Source organism: Strigops habroptila, chromosome 7 (assembly GCF_004027225.2).
Source record: "Strigops habroptila isolate Jane chromosome 7, bStrHab1.2.pri, whole genome shotgun sequence".
Taxonomy (NCBI): domain Eukaryota; kingdom Metazoa; phylum Chordata; class Aves; order Psittaciformes; family Psittacidae; genus Strigops; species Strigops habroptila.
The window spans coordinates 4,223,825-4,244,232 of NC_044283.2; the positions used below are offsets into that span (position 1 = coordinate 4,223,825).

The following is a 20,408-nucleotide window of genomic DNA, read 5'->3' on the forward strand; positions in this document are numbered from 1 at the left end:
GTAGCGGACCTCCGTGAGCTGTAGGTGGAGATCCGCTCCACCATGGACCTCTGTGGATTGCAGGGCACAGTCTGCCTCACCATGATCTGCACCGTGGGCTGCAGGGGAATCTCTGCTCCAGCGCCTGGAGCAGCTCCTGCCTCTTTCTGCACTGACCTTGGGGTCTGCAGGGCTGTTCCTCTTACATATTCTCACTCCTCTTTCTGGCTGCAATTGCTCCTGTGAAGTAAGTTTTTCCCTTTCTTAAATACATTATTCCAGAGGTGCTGCCACCATTGCTGATGGGCTCATCCTTGGCCAGTGGTGGGTCCGTCTTGGAGCTGGCTGCATTGGCTTCATGGGACATGGGGGAAGCTTCTGGCAGCTTCACACTGAAGCCACCCCTGTAACCCACCACCACCACCAAAACCTTGCCACACAAACCCCATACAACATAGTCTGAAATAATACTGATATTAAAATGAGACTTTAAATAGTATCATTTAAATAAGAGATAAGCATTCAATTACCTTGATCTGATAGGTCAAAGAGTGAGCACTGTGGGAGATACTGACAATTTAAACTGAAGAAAAGTAATGGAGAAAATATGTTCTTCTGAGAAAAGAAAGAAATTAAAATAGAAAGAACAGTATTTAGAGAACAGGCAATGCAGGGAAGCTGATAATAAGCTATATTGTAACAGTCAAGGTCATTCAAAGAAACAACAGCTTGATTATTCAGCTAATCAAAAGAATCAGGAAGGCACTTTTACCTGCTATCATTTCCCAACTTCATACAAGGACATATACTATCAACTAATAAGAGTATTGTAATTACATGTCTGCACTCTGTCTTCCAACCCTTATCCTTCCTATTGAAGGTGTGAAGCCAAAAAGATTATATAAATTGAAGAAGGTAACAGAAGGACAGGCAGAAGAACTGAGTGATAAGTTTTATTTTGAGAAGTTGAATGCTGGGATTTTTAAATGGTTGGAAAGAAGATCAGACATTTGGTGAGATTCCACTGCCTGAAAAGTAAAGTTTTAAAAACTGTGTTACAGAATTCCCCTTTCCCTTTGTGTTTGTTTTGACTTCCTAAGTTCGTTTTATAGGGAAACTCTTCTTATTCATAAATCATAGAATGGTTTGGGTTGGAAGGGTCCTTAAAGCTCATCCAGTTCCAACCCCCTGCCATGGGTTAGGGACACCTTCCACTAGACCAGGTTGCTCCAAGCTCCGTTGCTCCTACTTGGCCTTGAACACTGCTGGAGATTATTGTACTTATTCCCCATATGACCCAGAGCGCTGACTATCTAGATCTTTTAAGACTAACATAAAGCAGTTAAACATGCTGATTCAAATCTTCAACTTCTATTGAAGTTACTGCTTAATATCTTCCTTTTTACTTCTGAATGTGAAATATTTCATTATCAGCTAGCATTTTATAAACACATTAGATACTTATTGAACTTGAATATTTATTTTGATTGATATTGCTAATATAATAAATGAATTATTGCGCATTTTATTATATGTATGCTCAGTAGAGGAGTGTTAATGATCCAACAACTCATTTGCTTTTCATAAAATTCTTCTATTAAGACGAAATAGGAATAAATTATCAAATTCCATCTAAAAAACCAAAGCCAAACTAAAAACCAAACCCGTGCATATCTTGAACGACTGGATTTTCATACCTGTTGTAATCTACTTGGTCTTAATGAACAGTCCTATGGAAGTTGCTCTTGAGAGGAGGCATGGTAGTTTTTAGAGTAAGAAAAGTAAAAGAAAAGTAGAAAAGAGGAAGGCATTTGAGACATTTGGACTCTCTTTATATGGTGCTCTATTAGTTTTGCTTTCTAATTATTTCCTAGTGTTATAGTAGTTGAGCTACAGCGTGCAGACAAAATCTGTTTAATTTCAAAAGGCAGTTATGGATTTACACAATTTGATAGTGTTTCTGGAAATGTTGCCATTTGTTCTGAGAGAAAAAAACCCTGCCTCAACTCGTGTAAATAATGTGGGAAGGGGGAGAAAGTTGACAAGATGACCTCATAAATCAATGCGATAATGAAGAGAAATCTGTCATCAGCTCAGCTGAGTTACAAATTGAAAATAGTAGTTTCACAGTTGTCAAAAGAGTAATAATTATGCCAGATTTCCACTTGTGTGGTCTGGCTTGATTTTTTGTTATTATTTTCTTAAGATATATAAAAATGGTTTGGCAATACATTACAGCAATTTTAGAAATAAATCTGCTTTATTTTCATGATTTTGTTTTCCTGCTCCTGTTATAGTATGCATTTATCAATCATCCTCCTTAACAATAGTTGTTAAATTACTTTTAACTCCAAATTAAAAGACAAGTTTATGCTTCGTATTTATATTTCAAGAGCACATGAAAGACCCCTGTGAACTGCACCATCGTATCATTTCCATTGTGTTTGTGAAGGAAAAGGAAAGTAGACCACGCATTATTTGTCAAGAGCTTCTTTGCTGTGCCTTGGCTTCATAGCCTTTTCTGCTCCAATGATGAAAATGGAACATAATTTTTATATAAGCCTTTACAGCAATAGACTGTTGCACCCTTCAGAACAAAGAAGCAGAAACAAAAGTTACAGGAAAAAGAGGTTAAAAAGCTATTCTCAGAAAGGGAGGTAAGTGCAGCTGAGTCAAACCCTCCCTACAATCAGTTCTCAACAGTTTGCTATATAACGGTTGGGAAGGTGCTTGAATATTAGATTTAGCAATCCCTGACTGTTTAAGGCTCAATACTACTTGACATTGACATCCTGTCATAAAGAATTAGTTAAAACATTGGATCTAGAGCAACTAAGGAGGATGTGATATGTATGTAGGTGTTTGAAAGGCATGGATATGGGAAAAAAGAAAGAAAGAAAGATAAATTGTTGAAGCTGATTAGGTAACTGTTAGTTCCAGTGGTGTGTAACTTGGTGATAGGAATCAGATGAATCCAAGAAGGATTAAGGCTGAAGATCAACAATGACTTAATTAAGAAGGTCAAGACTAATACAGTATTAGTTCATGCTCAGTAAACATAATGAGTAAAAGTCCCTTGACCAGTTTACTTATAGGTAAAAATAATTTCCTAGTAATGGAATCAATACACCTTATGCTGAAGTCAATAGGAACATACTGTTGCCTTCTCTGAGAGTGGTGTAAGAACTAGATGACTTTGCAGCTATCTCCTGATTCTTGTTTTTATGTATCTGTGAAAATTAACTGCTTTAGTTCAAGTCTCCCTTACAGAAAGACATCTCTTACCAAGTAAGACTTTATCACATCTTTTTCTCTGCCTTTCTTCGAATATAAACATAGTAACTGAAGCAAACTCACTTTGTTTAAATGTCTGAGATTCAGAAATAAAAAATCCTCTGGCTGACATAGGGTCATGAAACAATGGTCAAGGAGAGAGACAGACACTAAATCACTTCTAAAGGTCTTGTGTACATCTTTGTCATTGCATCAACTCATTAATGACACTTAAAGTGTGTGGAGATGTGTGGTTATTCCAGACCCTACCTCTTAAAGTTAAGAACAGAGATAATTTGTTTGTTCGACTGAATTAGGGAAGTAGCATCTCAGAAACTTAGGACAATCTAGATCAGATTTTTGTTATATTCTGCGTGTATCTTCTTCCTTCCCCAAAACCAATCAAGCAAAAAGAGAAAAACACTCAGGTGGAATGAGATTATTTTCCAAATGTTGCAGTTGCATCATCACTTTCCTTGAAAGATAATGTGTCTTTGTCTGATCTTTCATACATAAAAATGAAAACTGTCCTAAGAAACAACTTGGGATTCCTTTTTAGAGGGTTAAGTAGATCATTTGTCACTGAAGCCTTGTTAGTTTGGCTGCTGACATGTCAGAAAGAAAAATGTTTTAACAAAGCCACATAAAGATCCCAGAAAAGGAGTCAAGGCTTGCTTTTAGCAGCGGGATTATTGTCTGATAAGTTTGCAAATCTCTTGGGGATCTTTGCCAAATTCTGACTGGAAATCACTGGTAGGCCTTCACTAAGGTTGTATGTATGGAAAAGGCAAAACAGTAGCATCAGTTAAATAAGAATAGATAAGTAATGAGGAACTAAAGGAAGTATTGTTTCTGTCTTCATAATAGAGACTCTGTCTCCTAAAGGCTCACTTTCTTCAGTGCACCTGTATTTTTAGCTGGATGGACACACTCTGAGCTTTGCTGGTAAAATTAATTCTAAGAGGTCCAAAGAAAGCTCATAAATATTAAATCCTTGATAATATCAATTTGTTGTAAGTGCAATTCAAGTAATTCAAACGACTCTTCATGATTATTATGACTAATATTGAATAGCATGACTGGAACAGAAATATCAGTCACCATGAATATATATATATATCCATCTCCTTATGTATGGTGTATATATAAGCTTATATATATGCTTATATATGTAGAGAAGTGGCAGGGAGAGATGATATATGATACTTACCTTGCCTGCGCTAAACCATGTAGTAAAGTATCAAGGCCAAGCTGTGAATTCATTAATTCAGGTGGTGATTGCATTGGAGCTAGGAGATGAACTGCTGCTTTTAACAGTCTTGGAGTGTCTATGTGAAATATAAGAATAGCTTATACAGATTGCTTATGTGACCTCCCAAATAAATTGATTGAATTCAAACTCTTGGCAGTACTTGTGCTAAAGTCTGAAAATGAGGCATTTAGAAAATAATGTTCATAAAAAATATATTTAATTCTGACTATACAAAATAAAATTTCTAATGTGTGGTAATCAGCATTTATATCTGCTTCTACAGTAATATTTTTTAGGAATAACTCTAATGGAAAAGCAGTAAAACTCTGGAAGTACCAGGCTATGGTTACTCATGCATGTATGTACAAAAAAATTATATCCAATCAGATATTTTTTTGCATTAAAATATACAGATATATATATAAGTATTCTTGTTCATAACATGTCTCTAGATTATTTCTCTGGATTCATTTACGTAATGGAAAACTTCAGTGTTCACAGATCTAAGTATTACATCAGTCTGGATTTAGTCAGGGATTTCATTAAACCCAGTGAAATTTTGCCTGAATTAGGACTGAAGAGAAACTTTCTAAAGACTGAACTTTTCCACATGCTAGCTGTTATATAGCTTTAATGCTAAAGCCACAAGTGACAACAAAAAAAAACCCACATTAAAAAAGAAATATCATATGTTATATACAGAATGCAAATGAAGATGCAAAGTACGTCCCAAAGAGATTACAACCCAAACAGAAACTGGATCAAATGCTTGCAAACCTGATATCACAGCTATACTTAGAAAGTTGATATATTTGGAAGTCATTCTAGCTTAATATACGCATTGAGTAACAGTGAGGCTCGAGGGTGTGATGCATTTGCAGGAGATGTATGCATCAGATTAGCAAAAAGAGAAGAAAAAGGAAGAGCTGTAGTAGAGGAAAATGAAAGAAATTGGGATGTGGATAGGTACGAGAAATTAGTCTTAAAATTAGGTCTGTAGCCTAGGGAGATAGTGAGAGACTCCTTCTTGAGAGCTCATGTGAAGATGGTTTTGTTAGTAATGATGAGGAAGAGGATAGAATTGGGTACAAGAGAGAATCAAGGAAGAGATGCTGGTACCAGGTGTGAAAACAGACTACAAAGAGGTGGAAAAGAAATTCAGCCAAGAAATATGTGGTGAAATTGAAGTTGTTTAAAGGTGAAGGTGTCTAAGAATGGTGAGCAGCCCAAAGTCATTAGCCTTGGAAACAGAGAGAAGGGCAGGTTTGTGTGTGCACACAGCTATTTCAAGGCAGAGGGGAAAGAAAAACAGAGAATTTGTGTCAAAAATGAGAAGTTTGTCTGTGGTACCTTTGTGTGTGTCAACTGCTGAGGCTGATCTTGGGTTGATTAGTATGTAAAGTCTTTCTATTTCTTTCAGTGGGCTTTGAATCAGAGAATTAAAGCAGTTTAGCATACTCACCAGTAAAACAGATTCATGGCCCCCTCCAAATATTCATATTCTTGTGAAAGCATCATTCCTGAGGTGTGGTTCATTTTGTTTAATAAAAGGGACGTACAACCAAAATCAGAGTTTAAAATAATATTTGGGGTGTCATTTAACCCCAACATGTTTTACACAATGCTGAATTACATGATGTTGTTTGAGAGATTCTGAAGACAGCTTTGACTTTTCATGATAATTAATATAGTTCCTCTCAGCTCTGTAATGTCTCTCAAATGTCAGCATACTTGGGTCACATCCAGAAGAAGCACTGCAGTGCTGTCAGGAGAGCTGCCATACTCTGGAAGGGATAAGAAAATGAAACCCCCTGTCTTCATATGGTAGAAAAATTTCTTTATATACTTTAAAAAACAGTATTATTTAGTAGTGCCTTGTCTCATATGTTGTCATTCAGATGACTAATTTTCTGAAACAAAATTGTTGTCTAAAAATAGTATTTAAAAGTGCTTTGCAATGCAAAGTATTTCCAGCCTGTAGTCTATAGGAGGAAGGATTTATTATTTTATATTGAATGACTGGCTTATTCCCAGTTTTAGGTCACTGTATCCAGTTAAGGATATGGTTAAGTGCCTGGCTGAAATAGGCAGATAAATTAACAACTCTGCTTTGTGCAAATGTATTTGTGTGGTCAATTTAGGCAAATGAGCTGCTTCATTAAAAGAAAAGTGGTTCCTTAAAAGACTGAAGTTTTGTGTATACACAGTACTGAGAGAACTGAACTGAATGTAACTAAGATATTAATGAAACAAAACACAGACTGTTGTGAGAAAAAAGGTTTTCTAATGTTTTCGAGCATGGATTTGCATAGTTTCAATAGTTATACATAAGAAAGCAAAATCCTAAATATGTTCCCTTGTCTTCTTCCCGAAATTTCTTTACATGACAAGATATGCATCTTACAAAAAGAAACAACTAATTATGAAGCAGAGAATCTGTAAAAAAGGGTATAGGTGAGTTACAGCACATCATAATCTGTTCATAGGCTGGCCATGTAGAAGTGGGATATATTACCTACCCACATTTGTAAGACCTTTGCTGAAGTACTGTGTCAATTTGGGGTACAGACTGCAAAGAAGATGAGGTCTGATTGAAAAGAAAAGTAAAAATAACGATCAAAGACCTGGAAAAATATGACGAATGAGAGAAGATTGAGTGAACTGGTGGTGTTTCATCTGGAGAAGGGAAAATTGCTACCATTTTCCTCTAGGTCGTGAACTATGTAAAAGGCTGCTGCAAAAAGGAATAGAATAAACGGGTTTCATTTTCCTGCTGGACAGGAAAAATAGTTCTGGAATAACATTGCAGCAGGGAAGGTTCAGCTTAGAATTAAGGCCAATGTATTAGGAGTAAAGAGATTTCAGCACAGAAGAATATTGTCTGAGGATACTGCAAAATCCTTATCAGTGGAGGATTTTGATAATAGCCAAACATTTATTAGGAATGATATAACAGATTCTGACTTTTTGCAGGAAAGTGAGCTAAATAGCTTCTGAAAATGCTTTCAATAATTTTTTCTATCATTTTAGCAGCTAAGTAACAATATTTAATGCACTTGTATACAGTGTTTCAGGAAATGAATGTATAAAGACGTCTTTGAATTAAACTGTACCATATCCCTGTTATCGAACCCACCTGGAATTGTTAAAATTTTAGCCCTGTTCTGAATATGAAATATTCAGATATACAATAGTGACAGAAATATAGAAGTGATACCCATTTGTTCTCCTGGCAGTCTTTCTTCTTTAAACTACTGCAAAAGAACAAAAATTATTGGAACAAAAGGCAAGTGGAAAATGCAGGGGTTGAAAATAGTTCAATTTATAATCTAGGGACTTACACCTCTGTCCTACTCTGCCATTGTGTTATGCATAAAATAAGCAAATAGAATAAAGCTAACATCATAGGTCCTTGTTTCTGCCTCAAACTTGCACTTTACTTTCAAAATCACTAAGCAGTGCTCTGGCTGTGCTGTCCAGTCAACAGGAATTTCCAGTAACCTGAACATAATAGAATCATAAAATCATAGAATAGTTAGGGTTGGAAAGGACCTTAAGATCATCTAGTTCCAACCCCGCTGCCATGGACAGACACCTCACGCTAGACCATGTCACCCAGGGCTCCATCCAACCTGGCCTTGAACACTTCCAGGGGTGGAGCATTCACAGCTTCCTTGGGCAACCCATTCCAGTGCCTCACAAGTAACAGTGCATAAGTAGCATTTAGTCTATCTGTGGTGTATTAGTGACAACATGTAAATGCACTTACACTGGAAAGTGTGAGTTTGTGCTCGTATGAGTGATACCATTTAGATCAAACCTTGCTGTAAGATTCTCTCTACCTGAGTGAAGGTTGAATTAAACAGTTCAAAATGGTGCAGACATATGGACCAATCTAAATATATGGATTTCTACACACGAGCTTTAATATAAAGGTTAGTTGTTCCCTGCCAATTACCTTAATCAAATTTAATGATTTCATTACATGTCAGTTTGCTGTATGTCAGAACCTTGTGAATACACAAGCATCCACATATATATTTCACTTAAATATTGGTGTGTAGAGATAAGTTTAAATTAAGAAAATTGATGAGATGACAGTAAGTGAAAAAGGTCTTAATTTTGCAAAGTAAAATAGAAAGTGGTGTTGTTCCTAAAAAGCAATATAATATGGAGAGTTATTTGAAGAGTCCTAATACAGTTCAGTTGCAACAAAGGATTAAAAGGCCAAAATTCTTGGCATAAATAAAAGTTATTTCGTCTGTACGGAACTGTATTTACAGTTAGAAAATGCTTTCTAGTATGTAATCCAAATCTCTTTTGTTGCAAGTTGAGCTGATTACTTCTTATCTTACCCTACGTAGACATAGAGGACAATTGAACAGTTTCCCTTACAAAAGATTTGAAAACCTTGTGGTTTTTTTCATAACCACTTTTGTCTAGAATACAGTTTCTTATCCTGTGAATATCACCTGATGCTATTCTACTGGCTGGAAGTATTCAATTAGCTTTAATTCCGCCATTTGATATGCTGGTGGCAGTACCTTATTACAAGAATTCTTTTTTTCTTTTCTGACATTAAGCAAATCTATATTTTCAAATGACACTACTTACCTACTTGAGGAAATTACTCTGAAGTAGGCTGTGAATTTAGAGTGCAACAATTCCTGAGCCCTGATGGGGAAACTTGTATTACACAATCAGTCAGAGATAAAGGACCTTGCTGGAGGTGATTTCAGTTATTTCAGTGGAATTTGCTGCTGAAATTGTGGCTGCTTCTGGAAGTAGCTGTTCAAAGTCACTTTCAGCAAGCTGCTGTCCTCTCTGATGGGACATACACGTCCTTGTGTGACGTGGAGACTGTTCCCTTTCGGCTCTGAAATAGGAGTCCATGCATTTTCTATCTGTATGAGGGAATGTTGTGTCCATAGAATCCTCCAGATCTCTGGGATGAGCTGGTACTCCCTTGCCAGCATAATTCTGGAGAAACTTTACTCATCTTTGAAAAATCTGAAGTCAGCCAGCTGAATACACAGATTTAGCAGAAACTTCCAGCACATGAAGGCTGTAACATCAGTAGAGAAGTAGAAACCTTCTGGATTAACCAGACTACCTGTGATCTGAGAATCAAGCCTTTTAGTTACCATGGCAGAAGTAAGAGAGCAAAAAAAAAACCTTTATTTTTTTCTTCTTTGATGGCCCTTATGTATTAATTTTAAAACCTCTTTATGCTACAAGCAACCTCTTTCACACGGGTCTAAAAGAATGGTCTAATCATCCATGCTTATATGTTATTAGCTGTCAGGCACTGTCTAACAAAGCTAGCCATGGACAGTGAAATGAGACAAGAAGAAAGCACTGTATAGATAGGTGAGAATTAAAGATTGGCATGAGATTTAACCAAGCCCTTGGTGGAGTGATGTGTCTGAGAAAAAAAAGGGCTTTCTCCGATCCATCCAGACGTGCTCCAGTTTAATCAGCATCATCAACGCAAAGCTCCCATCTGTAGAAGTGAGGCGTATTCCCACCAGAGAGGCGAAGGGAAAAAGCTTTGTAGCCAAAGAGGTTCTGGTTTCTCTGTGATAATGGTGTAATTGTCAATCTTTTCAATCCCTGCAATACAATCAGCCTTTGAAATTAACTGAGCTGAGCTACCAACTTCTCAGGACAGGCCTAGAAATAACCTGTTGGCTATGAAAACCTACACCAAATAGGAAGATTGCAACTGAGCTACCATTATGCACAGTTAGCTTGGCTTCCTATAGGGCTCCTGTGATGAGGAGTGTTATCAGCTCACCTGCAGATACTGCAATTTCAGATGTTAAAGCCACAGCATTTCTAGCCCAACCTCCATTGGGAAAACACAGCACTTGATCTGTATTTGGATAGGGAAACATCCTACTGTTCATATTAGATGGAAACTGCAATGCTTAATGACAACTTCTCGTCAGTGACCCAAGGCTTGTGTTATACCAAAAAAAAATCATGCCTGAAATAACAGTGGCAGAATCAATCCAGCAATATGAGCCACCAATGTTTTAAAATACATACAGGCTCTGACACTGTGCATTAAATTCAGGTATAGACAGTTAGTGCTTTATTAATCACCAATATTGTATTTAAAATCTTGTATCTAAAACTGGGATTTTTGCCTGTGAATACTCCTACTCCTTGGCAAAGTTAGAGAGTCAAGACTATGCTTCTTGATATAGGTTTGTGGCAAATGCTGAATGTGTTCCTGCCTGATTTTCTCATGTCAGCTGCCATTCTGCCTGAAGAGCTGTTGAGGAAATGAGGCAGATTTCAATTGCAAAATGCTGAAGTATTAATTCAATTATCATACCGGCAGAGGTAACCTCATAACATAAGATTAAGACAAGGCTATTAGAGATCTAAAGAAATGAAGAAGACTGGTATTTATTTCAAAGAAGGCATATGCTTTTATATACCTTTATCTTTGTTCACTTATACTAAGATGGAATCAGTAAAAGGCACTAAGCTCATGCATAAACCTGCATTACACACCATAGGATCTTTCCATTGCCATTACCTTTCTTCTTGATTCAGTCTTGTAGTGAATTGAGTGCTGGAAATTTGATGAGGTTTTCACTGTCTAAAATAATCTGAAGGTTTTGTGTAAGAATTGTTAATCTATTTTTCTATTGGCATTTTTATGAGCTTTCCAGTGATCTTTCTGGCATCTGGGCCTGCTTAAAAATGCATGCACATATGATGGTTTTCATAGGTCTTTCCAGGGGTAGAAGACTTGACCATGACATATTTTCTTGCCCCAGATCTTCTAGGTGATATCATTTAATTGTTAGCCAGGTTATTATGACTGTCAGTCACTGTTTTGTATGGGAATTAAACATTTTTAGATCTTGTAATATGCAATTTCCTTTATTTTGTGAATGTCAGATCACTCTCGTCTAAGTTAAGCAACTTTGTTCATTTACTGGTAGTGAAATGAACAGAAAAATTAAGCAATTTAGTTAAAATCATTAGCTCAAATCAAGACAAGACAGGAAGATTGCCAGGTAACTTCTAAAGCTGAACAAGAAGCTTAGCACTTCAGTGAATTTAAGCAAGTTTCTAGTCCTGTGCTATAAGTAGACAAATATGCTACTTAAAATTATAGACTTACTCCAAATAAAATGTTGCTAATGAAGACTGGGGCAAAGGAAGGAGTTATGGCAGGAATGCTGTTTCCGAAGTGGCTTAAAAACCTCTGCATCATTCTCCGGTGTCCTTGCTAATGTCATTAGTGAAAGGGAATTTTCCTGAAGGTTTTTCCTTCCTATTGCTTCAGTGCTCTCTTCTTGCTGTGTCAGTTGTTCCTCTGTTGGCTCCCCAGGTTCTCCATACTTGAAATTGCAAGCAGAGCGAGAGGCCAGTCTGAGAACTGTTGCTTCATATGTTTGGTGTCACAGCTATTTAGACACTTGAAATTCCTTTCAATTACCCATTTTTATTGGAATCTGTTGCTGTGGTCTGCTAGCCAAAACAAGGTCTTTACTAAAAAAAAAGTAATAAATTGCTGGCTAATATTATTTGCATGGTAATCGCTTTGCAGTGCGTATTAAATCAGTGTTCCTGGCACAGCTTTGTGATAGCAGAAGTAGGGATATTAATATCCTATGACAAAAAGCTTTTCTCATTTTCTGGGTTTGAAATTAATTACTATTTTCCCATGGGGGGTTTGGGGGGAAAGTGAATCTGTTGTTACCTTCAGCTTCACGTGATTTTGATGAGGGCCAGCGCATGGGCTGGAAAACGGGTGATGTTTGCAGACGTTTAGGGAAATGTTTAATGGGACAGGGTCAGCTCTGCTGTAGACTTCTTGTACCTTTGTGGCCCAGCTGATCAGCACAGGAGCAGAAAATCCAGGCTGTTTCCAGCTTGAAAATGACTGATGACATGTGCCATTCATCACTCAGAAACGCCTGCTGTGTGTCCTCAGCACAGTCAATCTGCATGTGTGGTGGATGTCAGACACCTTCAGACCATGCTGGATTTACTGTCTTTGCCATCATTACCAGCTGAGCACGTACACAATCATTTTGACACATCCAGATGAAATGGACTCTTTGGCCATACACTGGATGACAAAGCTGTCCATATTTCCATCTGGGATTTACAGGCAAGAAATACAGGTAACTCCTGATTGAGGATGTATAAAGTAACAGCTATTTCATGGTTTGAGCTCAGTTTGATTTCTCCCTCCAGACCATTAATGGCAATTTTGTAGTGCATATGTTGTCTGGGAAGAGCCTTCTGAACCTGACTGCATTTGTTAGGTCTGGTCAAAACTCCTAGTTGGTTTTAGTAAGCATTTGATGAAATTTGGGATTGCAAAAAAAGCAACCTTACAGGAGCAATTTTTAACGTTATACAACGTATCCTGCTTTAAGCATTACTAAAGCACTTCATATACCAAATCTCTTTTGTCTGTAAGTGCATCATTGCATACCATTATTTTTAGCTGCCATGATTTAAAAACGTTACTGTAAAGACAATATCACGTTTTCTATATGATTATTTCTTTTTTCTGAAGTGTTCCCAGGACTCACTGCAATTTGTAGCTAAAGTTTAATTAATTATTAGGCATATGTAACTGTCAATCAATAATTTAGATTCTTCTGGCTCACAGTTTTTGGAATGGAGCTTGGTGAACAAATATACCATTCCATCTGTTAGCCAAACCACCTGGCAGAGAATCATTTGGGGCATAATTATGTAGTTGGGAAGAGTTTCAAAAAATGTGATTTCTAGAGTTTTAATCCCAGTTGATGCTTTACTTTGTAGTGATGGAAACCTGACTAATGCACCAAGGGCCAGTTCTTTTTTTCACACCTCTGAATAAAATAACTTGTGTTCACCTTGCAAAAAAATGCCTAACATCGACGAATATAGGAACCAGGAGACAGGCGTGAAATAATCCTGGGAGCATAATCACAGGAAGGGAATTGATGCTGGTCTGTTGTTATAAGCAGTTGAAAGGAGTCACGTAGGAGTTGCATCATTGTCCTTTTAATCTCCGTAGGAAGAAACTTGGGACAATTTGGGAAATGATTTTTTCCTTCTTGATGGGAGTGCGAATGTTTTTCTGAACTCTGGGTTGTACAAGATTGCTACATCTGCAAATCTATTTTCCTATTTCTGTGATAAAATTTCTTCTTTAATCCTCTGGAAGCACAAAATATACACATAAAAAACTTAGCAAATTATATTTGAAATATAAAGAAACTTTATCTTTTTAACTCCTGGAAGGAGAAAACAAACTCCTCCAAGGTTAGCTATAGGTTAGATGAAACTTCTGAATTAGGATCAAATAAATATACTACTTAAGAAGAAAAATATATTGCTTCAACTAAGAGTTACTGCTGGTTGCAAACAGTCTGTGTGTACAGTTGAACATCATGCAGAAGTTGCACAAGAAGTGTGCATACGCTATATATTGTAAAGCTGCAGCTGGGGCAAGGCTGATTTAATGATGGAAGGTTTGTAAGGCAGATCAGGAGACTTAAGCAGGTAGTTAGCATCAAACTTAGTCCTTTTTCACTCAAACCAGTGAGACTATCAACCAGGACCTGGACCATGTTTTCAAGTTCTACTCTTTGCTGTTGTTCAGAGCGTGTGGTCGCACCTGAACAACTTGTCCTTCTGCATGTTACAGGAAGACATAGGGAAAATTGCAATTGAAAATGCAAAGAAATGAGGTTATTGAAGATGGGTCTTATTTATGGAAAGAATCACCTGCCCAGAATAGTTTGCTTTGTTAAGGTTTGCTTCCTCATGGTAAATCATTGACAGGCCATATCTTAGTGTCTGGAGGGAGAGCATCCTTAGTTTTAATTCTTTGCATGGCAAAGGTCATACAGTTTTTCATTTTAATTAAATGGCTTTTAAGATTTAATTTTAGTGAAGGGAAAAAATAATTTATCATTAAAATTATGATTGAATGTTTTCTGGGGGTTTTTTTGGTTCTCTTTTTCATTGTGGCAGATACTGGGAAGAGCGTTTGAGATAACTTTAGTAATAAAATACTAAAAAATACTCTGTAAATGTGTTATCTGTAATGAAAAAGAAAAAGTTTGATATTGTTAATAAGTGATGAATTAGTCTGGAACCTGACATTTAATTTACGCCAGTAATGGCATACAAGGGAAATCACAGATTACCCTAGGTTGTCATTCTGAGGAAGGCCCTTTTTTCAGTCTGTAGAATCTTATGGCTCTTCAACTAAAAATCAGAGTTTGCCTTTTGTGTACTGTGAGGAGAAACCTGGGAAAAAAAATACTTATTCTTTGACAGAGTAAGATTGAGAACAGGAAGTTCTGTGTATGAAAATATGCATTTCCTATATGAAACTGAGCATATTATTGCACTTAAGCAACAGGTAAAAAATTCCCACCCAGTATGAGGTGCTCAGCCAAATATTCCAAGTCACTCTATCACTTCTGTAATTGCCAGGAATATGTGTATGCTTCTCTGTAAGTATTGATGGAAAAATAGATGTCCTTTGCAGATCAGTCTGGATGTCATCTTTCCACATTGAGCAGAGAATCAGTTTTCTTTAGGTTTCCCTGTAAGCTTTTCCTTGTACTTGCACCCATTCCCATAATACTCAAGTGCCTTTTGTTATGTTTCAAATTGTTTGTATAGTTCCTTATTTTCTTATTCTTGAAACTGTCTTGACAGCAGGCATTTTGAATACAAGAGTTGTCTGAAATGGCATTGGTAAGGGATAAACTATCAAACTTGCCCTGACTGTGGATAGTAATGATTAATTCTATGCTGGAAGAGCAAATTGCTTAGAGTATTATATACAAATCATTTGAATAATCTGTTTTCTAAATATTTTTAATTAGGTAAAATTGTTAAGACACATTGGAAACGTGTTTGGTTTTCAAAGATATGAGAAGTCAGACTGTGCCTTGTTTATTGTGTTATTCTTTAGCTTCAGTTGAACAAATTAATAACAACATATTAAAATTAACAGAAAAGTGGTATCTCTGAACTCCATCTAAACTGGTCTTTACCAAAAGCTACAGTCAGATACAGCAAGGCATGGTCTTAGATGGTAAACAGGTTGTTTCAGAATAACCCATAGAAGGGCAGTCACCTTGCTTCAGTTATTAAAATGCATACGAGAGTGCATGGTGTGTTATAAGCCTTAGAACGCACATTTTGGGGCAATTTCTTAGCAAATCATTTGTAGAAAGGGTTACTTAATTTGTCTATCTGATACACAAACCAACCTATATGTAGAAAAACACTAGTAAGGATGGCATTTGAAGCAGAGATTGAGAAAATTAAAGTGATGGAAAGATTTTACAAGAGAAAAACTTAATCCCTTGCTACTTCTCATCTTCCCTATAACCACAGGCTGTTATGCCAGAGTCTATTAGCTTGAGGATGTAGTAGGCTCCCTGAAAGGGCAACCAGAGGATGTTCACTTCTGCTCCTGTTCTGCTCCTATTCTCTTTTTTTGTAGAGAATAGGAACTTTAGCAAAACATGCAGTCCTAACCAAGTGTTTGGTTTTGCCTCAACCTGAAACAGAGCACAGCTCCTTTCCAGTCACTGGCATTTTAGGACTACAAAATATTCTAGGGTAGGAAGGATCGTTAAAAGATAGGAACAGAAAACGGTCTGTTCTATTGCATTATTCAAAAAAATTGGGAAAAATGGGGATTCTTTCAATTTTAGCAAATATCCTATGGAAAACAGAGTAACTGACCAAGAAGAACTTGTGTGTGTTTGAAAGATGGGGATGTGAAGGGTTCATCTGGCCTCAGTTTCTCCAGGTGACTGTTCTATGCAGATTGGTTGGAAACACCGACATTCAGTGCCTGGCTCATGAGTAGGAATTTAAAAGCACTGTTTCCACTGCTTGGTGTGACTTGTCCCAGATGCTGTTCCTAAAAAAGCACCTTTTTTCATCTAAAAAGTATTCAGGATATATGTACAGAATTAATTCAATGTTCTCATTTCTCTGCAACTGTTTCTTTTTTTTATGCCTTTTTTTTTGCAACAGTGATGTCTTGCACAATGAGTTCCAAAGTTTATTCTTTAATTTATGATTATTTCTGATGGTAGAGTGCGCATGAGCCCCTGTCACACTCCATATCCTCCTCTTACACATAGGTACAGGCATGTTACAAAAAAATTATGTCGGCTGTAAAACAGCTTCTGCACCAAGTAATGACAAGAAGCAACAAAGGAATACAGCAGGCAGTTTAATGAGGAATAGCAAATAATAATAATAGAAAGTGAGGCAACATAAAATTGTAAGGGGAATAAATAAGAAGGGGGGATGATGTTCTTGTTTTAAAATCAATTGCCAGTGTATTGCCTTTCTCCTTCGTGGTTTGATTTTATTTTTGCAGTGGACTGGCCACTAGAGGGGGAATGGATACACGTTTTGCTGCTGTGCTGCAATTGTAGGTCCAGTTTCTTTGCTTCTCTTCTTACATACAAACTTTCCCAAATCATTCTCCTTTTACTTGTCAGCAGCTTCGCCTTATCTAGCAGTTATATCCTTTCCCAGCTTATCCTTAACAGAACTGGAGACTGCTTTCTAACTGAGGGCACAGCAGTGATTTTTATCAAACTATTTAATTTCTTGAGAGCTGTTCTGCTACGTATGTTTGAGACGTTATTCCACTTTTCTTCCTTTTTTCCTCTCTGCACGCTGAGCAGAGATTTTCAACACAATATCCAGAAAGATAGTTATCTGACTGTTGCATATAACTTACATCACCAAGGCACGGATGAACATTTTTCTTTATATCTTGTCTTTTGCTTTGTATTTGACAATTCAGAATTTCATCCATCAAAGTTTATGTAATCTTCAGCCTTTGGAAGTCCCTTTGCACATCCTCATGATTTTCATTACTTTTTTGTGATATAAATAATCTGTCATTTGAAAAATGACATACATTTCCTGATTGAAGCTAGGATGATTCAGCAGCCCTGGACTTCGGACCATACTGCGCTCCATTTTTTCACCGTATAGAGTATTTTTGGGTACCTGGCTAGCTTTCTATGGCCATGCAGTTTGTCTTATTTATGGGAAAATGAATATCTTTTAAAGGCATTTTGTCAAAAGCTCTTTATAAGTCCAAATATAAAATTGCCTTTTTTGCATGCCACTTTGTTAATATTATTATCATAGTCCAAAGGTTCAGGACTGCAGGTTATTAAAGAAGCGCGACGTTGCTCCACAGTCAATTTATCCTTGTGGTGTGGTATGGTATTACAGACCTTAATAAATCTTGAAATGAACTTAACAGCTACTGAGATAAGACTTACCAATCTGTTACGATCATCTCTGATCAGGTCTAGGGGAACTGCAGTGTGGTTCAGTTATTCAGGTTTTGGTGTAACAGCTACTTTTACTAGAAATCTTAATTTTTTTACTGGTCCCTCCACTGCATTTTTCCACTTTCTGTTTTTTTTTAATTTTTTGATAAACACCATTTGCTTGTTGTTTTAAATGCCCTAGTGCTTTAAGCACTCAACTTTCATTTCCCAGTTGCTAACATCTCTATTACCTGGAAACAACGGATCTGAGACCGATTTTAGTGGTTGTTTCAAGTTTGATTTTCCAAGACTTATTCATCAAATCCTTGTTAAGAGTTACCATTAACAGCCATAGCTTGAGTCCTTTGCTAATGAAAAATGACAGATTGGGGCTAGAGTATTCTACATAATGGGAAAACATAACCAGGGAAAAAGGAGAAAAGTTTTCAACTCCCTTTTTACGAAAGACGCACAATGTAACTTCATAAACTACTTAGGGAACTTTCTGGGAAGATCTTCATTCCACCAGCTAGAATAACTTAATGTCATCCCTAACAGTTGCTGGAAATACAGAGAAATACATACACAAAACCAATAAAATAGGGTTGACTTCAGACTAGAAGTTCCATCCATTGAAAAAACAACTATTGGTTTAGCGTATTTCATATAAAGTAAAAGCACAGTCTCCAAGGGTCCAGTTCTGTACAATAAGAGCAATAAACTAGTCAAGAGTTTTTATAATATACCAAAAAAGACCATCATGACAGAGGAATAAGCTCAGGGTTCAGCTCCATGGGACTTTATGTGTTGCTGTTTCCCTCACTGCAGGTTTGTATAAAATCATTTTGTCCTCAGATATCCCCATAGTGCTTTGTTATCACTTGGTGAGTTTCTCATGTGTTGGTTATCACTTAATTCTCTTTCCAATTAATTTGCTATGGTCACTGTCCCCTTTTCAGTTTTCCCCTTTATTTTTTAACAGTGATTTTCTCTATCCCATGTAATTCACCTTTATGCAGTTGATGGTCAATGGCCTCCACCTTCTGCAAGCTTAAGCACTGTCATCACCCAATGTTTTTAGTTTGTGGGGGTTTTTCCCCATAGAGAGTGTGTCAGATGCATTTCTCCTGCTCATTTATTGTCTCCATTATTTGTTTGTCTTTCTGGCCACAGAATTCACATTCAATTTGTTAGACTACAGCAATTACATAATAAATTCATTACATCCAGTTCTTGGGGAATTTGATCTGACAGCAGCATTCGGTTCTGGGCTCTTTGTAAAGGTAGTTACGGCACAAGGGGAAGGTTTGTGAAGATGGAGGCAGGTGCATATGGTGGTGAAGAAATACAGAATGTCCAATGTGGAGTGACATTTACATGAAATTAAGGTAAACATTTGACATGCAGTGGCCTCTTTAGCATGGGGTTTGCAAACCTTTTAGCAGCAGCACAAACTTCTGTTTGCTGTTGGAAATATTGCTTTGGGAAATAATCTAGATCAGAGAAGTAAACTTTCTGTCAAGATAAACTTTAGCTTGGAGCCAAGTTTAAAAGAAGGAGGGGAAAAACTCCCTAGGTGGTTTATCTCATTATTATTAGCATTCTTTAATATTTACCAGGCTGTCTTGGCAAGCCAGACTGTCAGTGGAGGCACTGAAATACAGAGACAGATTCAGGTTTACTCCTGGGAGCTCGGTTTACCTCTCATCTTGCAAAGAGGGTTGATAGTGGATGAGTTTCAAAGGGCTGAGAGTTGTTAAAAGAAACAAAATCTCTGGCATTCAATAGCTGTGGACTGCTCTTAGAATCATAGAATAGAATCATAGAATAGTTAGAGTTGGAAAGGACCTTAAGATCCTCTAGTTCCAAACCCCCTGCCATGGGCAGGAATGCCTCACACTAGACCATGTCACCCAAGACTCCATCCAGCCTGGCCTTGAAGACTGCCAGGGATGGAGCATTTACCACTTACAGTTTAGTTTGGGCTTTTCAGGGTTTTCCTCTTCCCCTTGCTTTTGATTTACTCTGCCTGTGGGGTTCTGGGAATGAAAAATGGAAGAGTGGGGAAGAACAAGTAAAAATTCGAGGGAAAATATATATTTTAAAAGATATTCAAAAATCTGTTTTCACTTTGAGTCAGCTCCCCAGCTCTTAGGAGGATGTTTGGTCATATCCTGTTGTAACCACTAGGGTACAGAGGTGTGCTACTTAAGGGAGATTTGGTATATAAAATCTGCATTGCCTTCACTGGATAAGCTCTTAAATCAATTGGATCAATATGTCTATGCATATTATTTTTATCTCAGATTTTAGTGAGAATACAATTTTTAGTCCTCTCTCCGGTGTCATGCTCTACTTTGCTATTAGGAAAAAGGTACGTCATGAAAAAGGCCAGAGCAAAGTTTGTAATAAATGAACAACAAGGCTTAGTGCCTAAACATGTCAGGCAGAGAAATCTGCTGTGCTAAAAGCGGGGATTCAGTGGTGAAGTAGTTTTTTGTACTTACCTATTACCATTGAAATCTTGGATTTAGTCTTTGTTAGCTCAGAAATGGGACCGAATTGGTCATGTTCCCACAGCACCTGTGTTGAAAGAC

General features: G+C 37.1%; 1 protein-coding gene across 2 annotated transcripts in view; it reads left to right on the forward strand.

Annotated features, from left to right (window-relative positions):
• Positions 1-20,408, forward strand: part of CTNNA2 (catenin alpha 2) — a 500,115-nt gene that overhangs the window by 315,598 nt on the left and 164,109 nt on the right. The gene's annotated exons all lie outside the window — the stretch shown is intronic.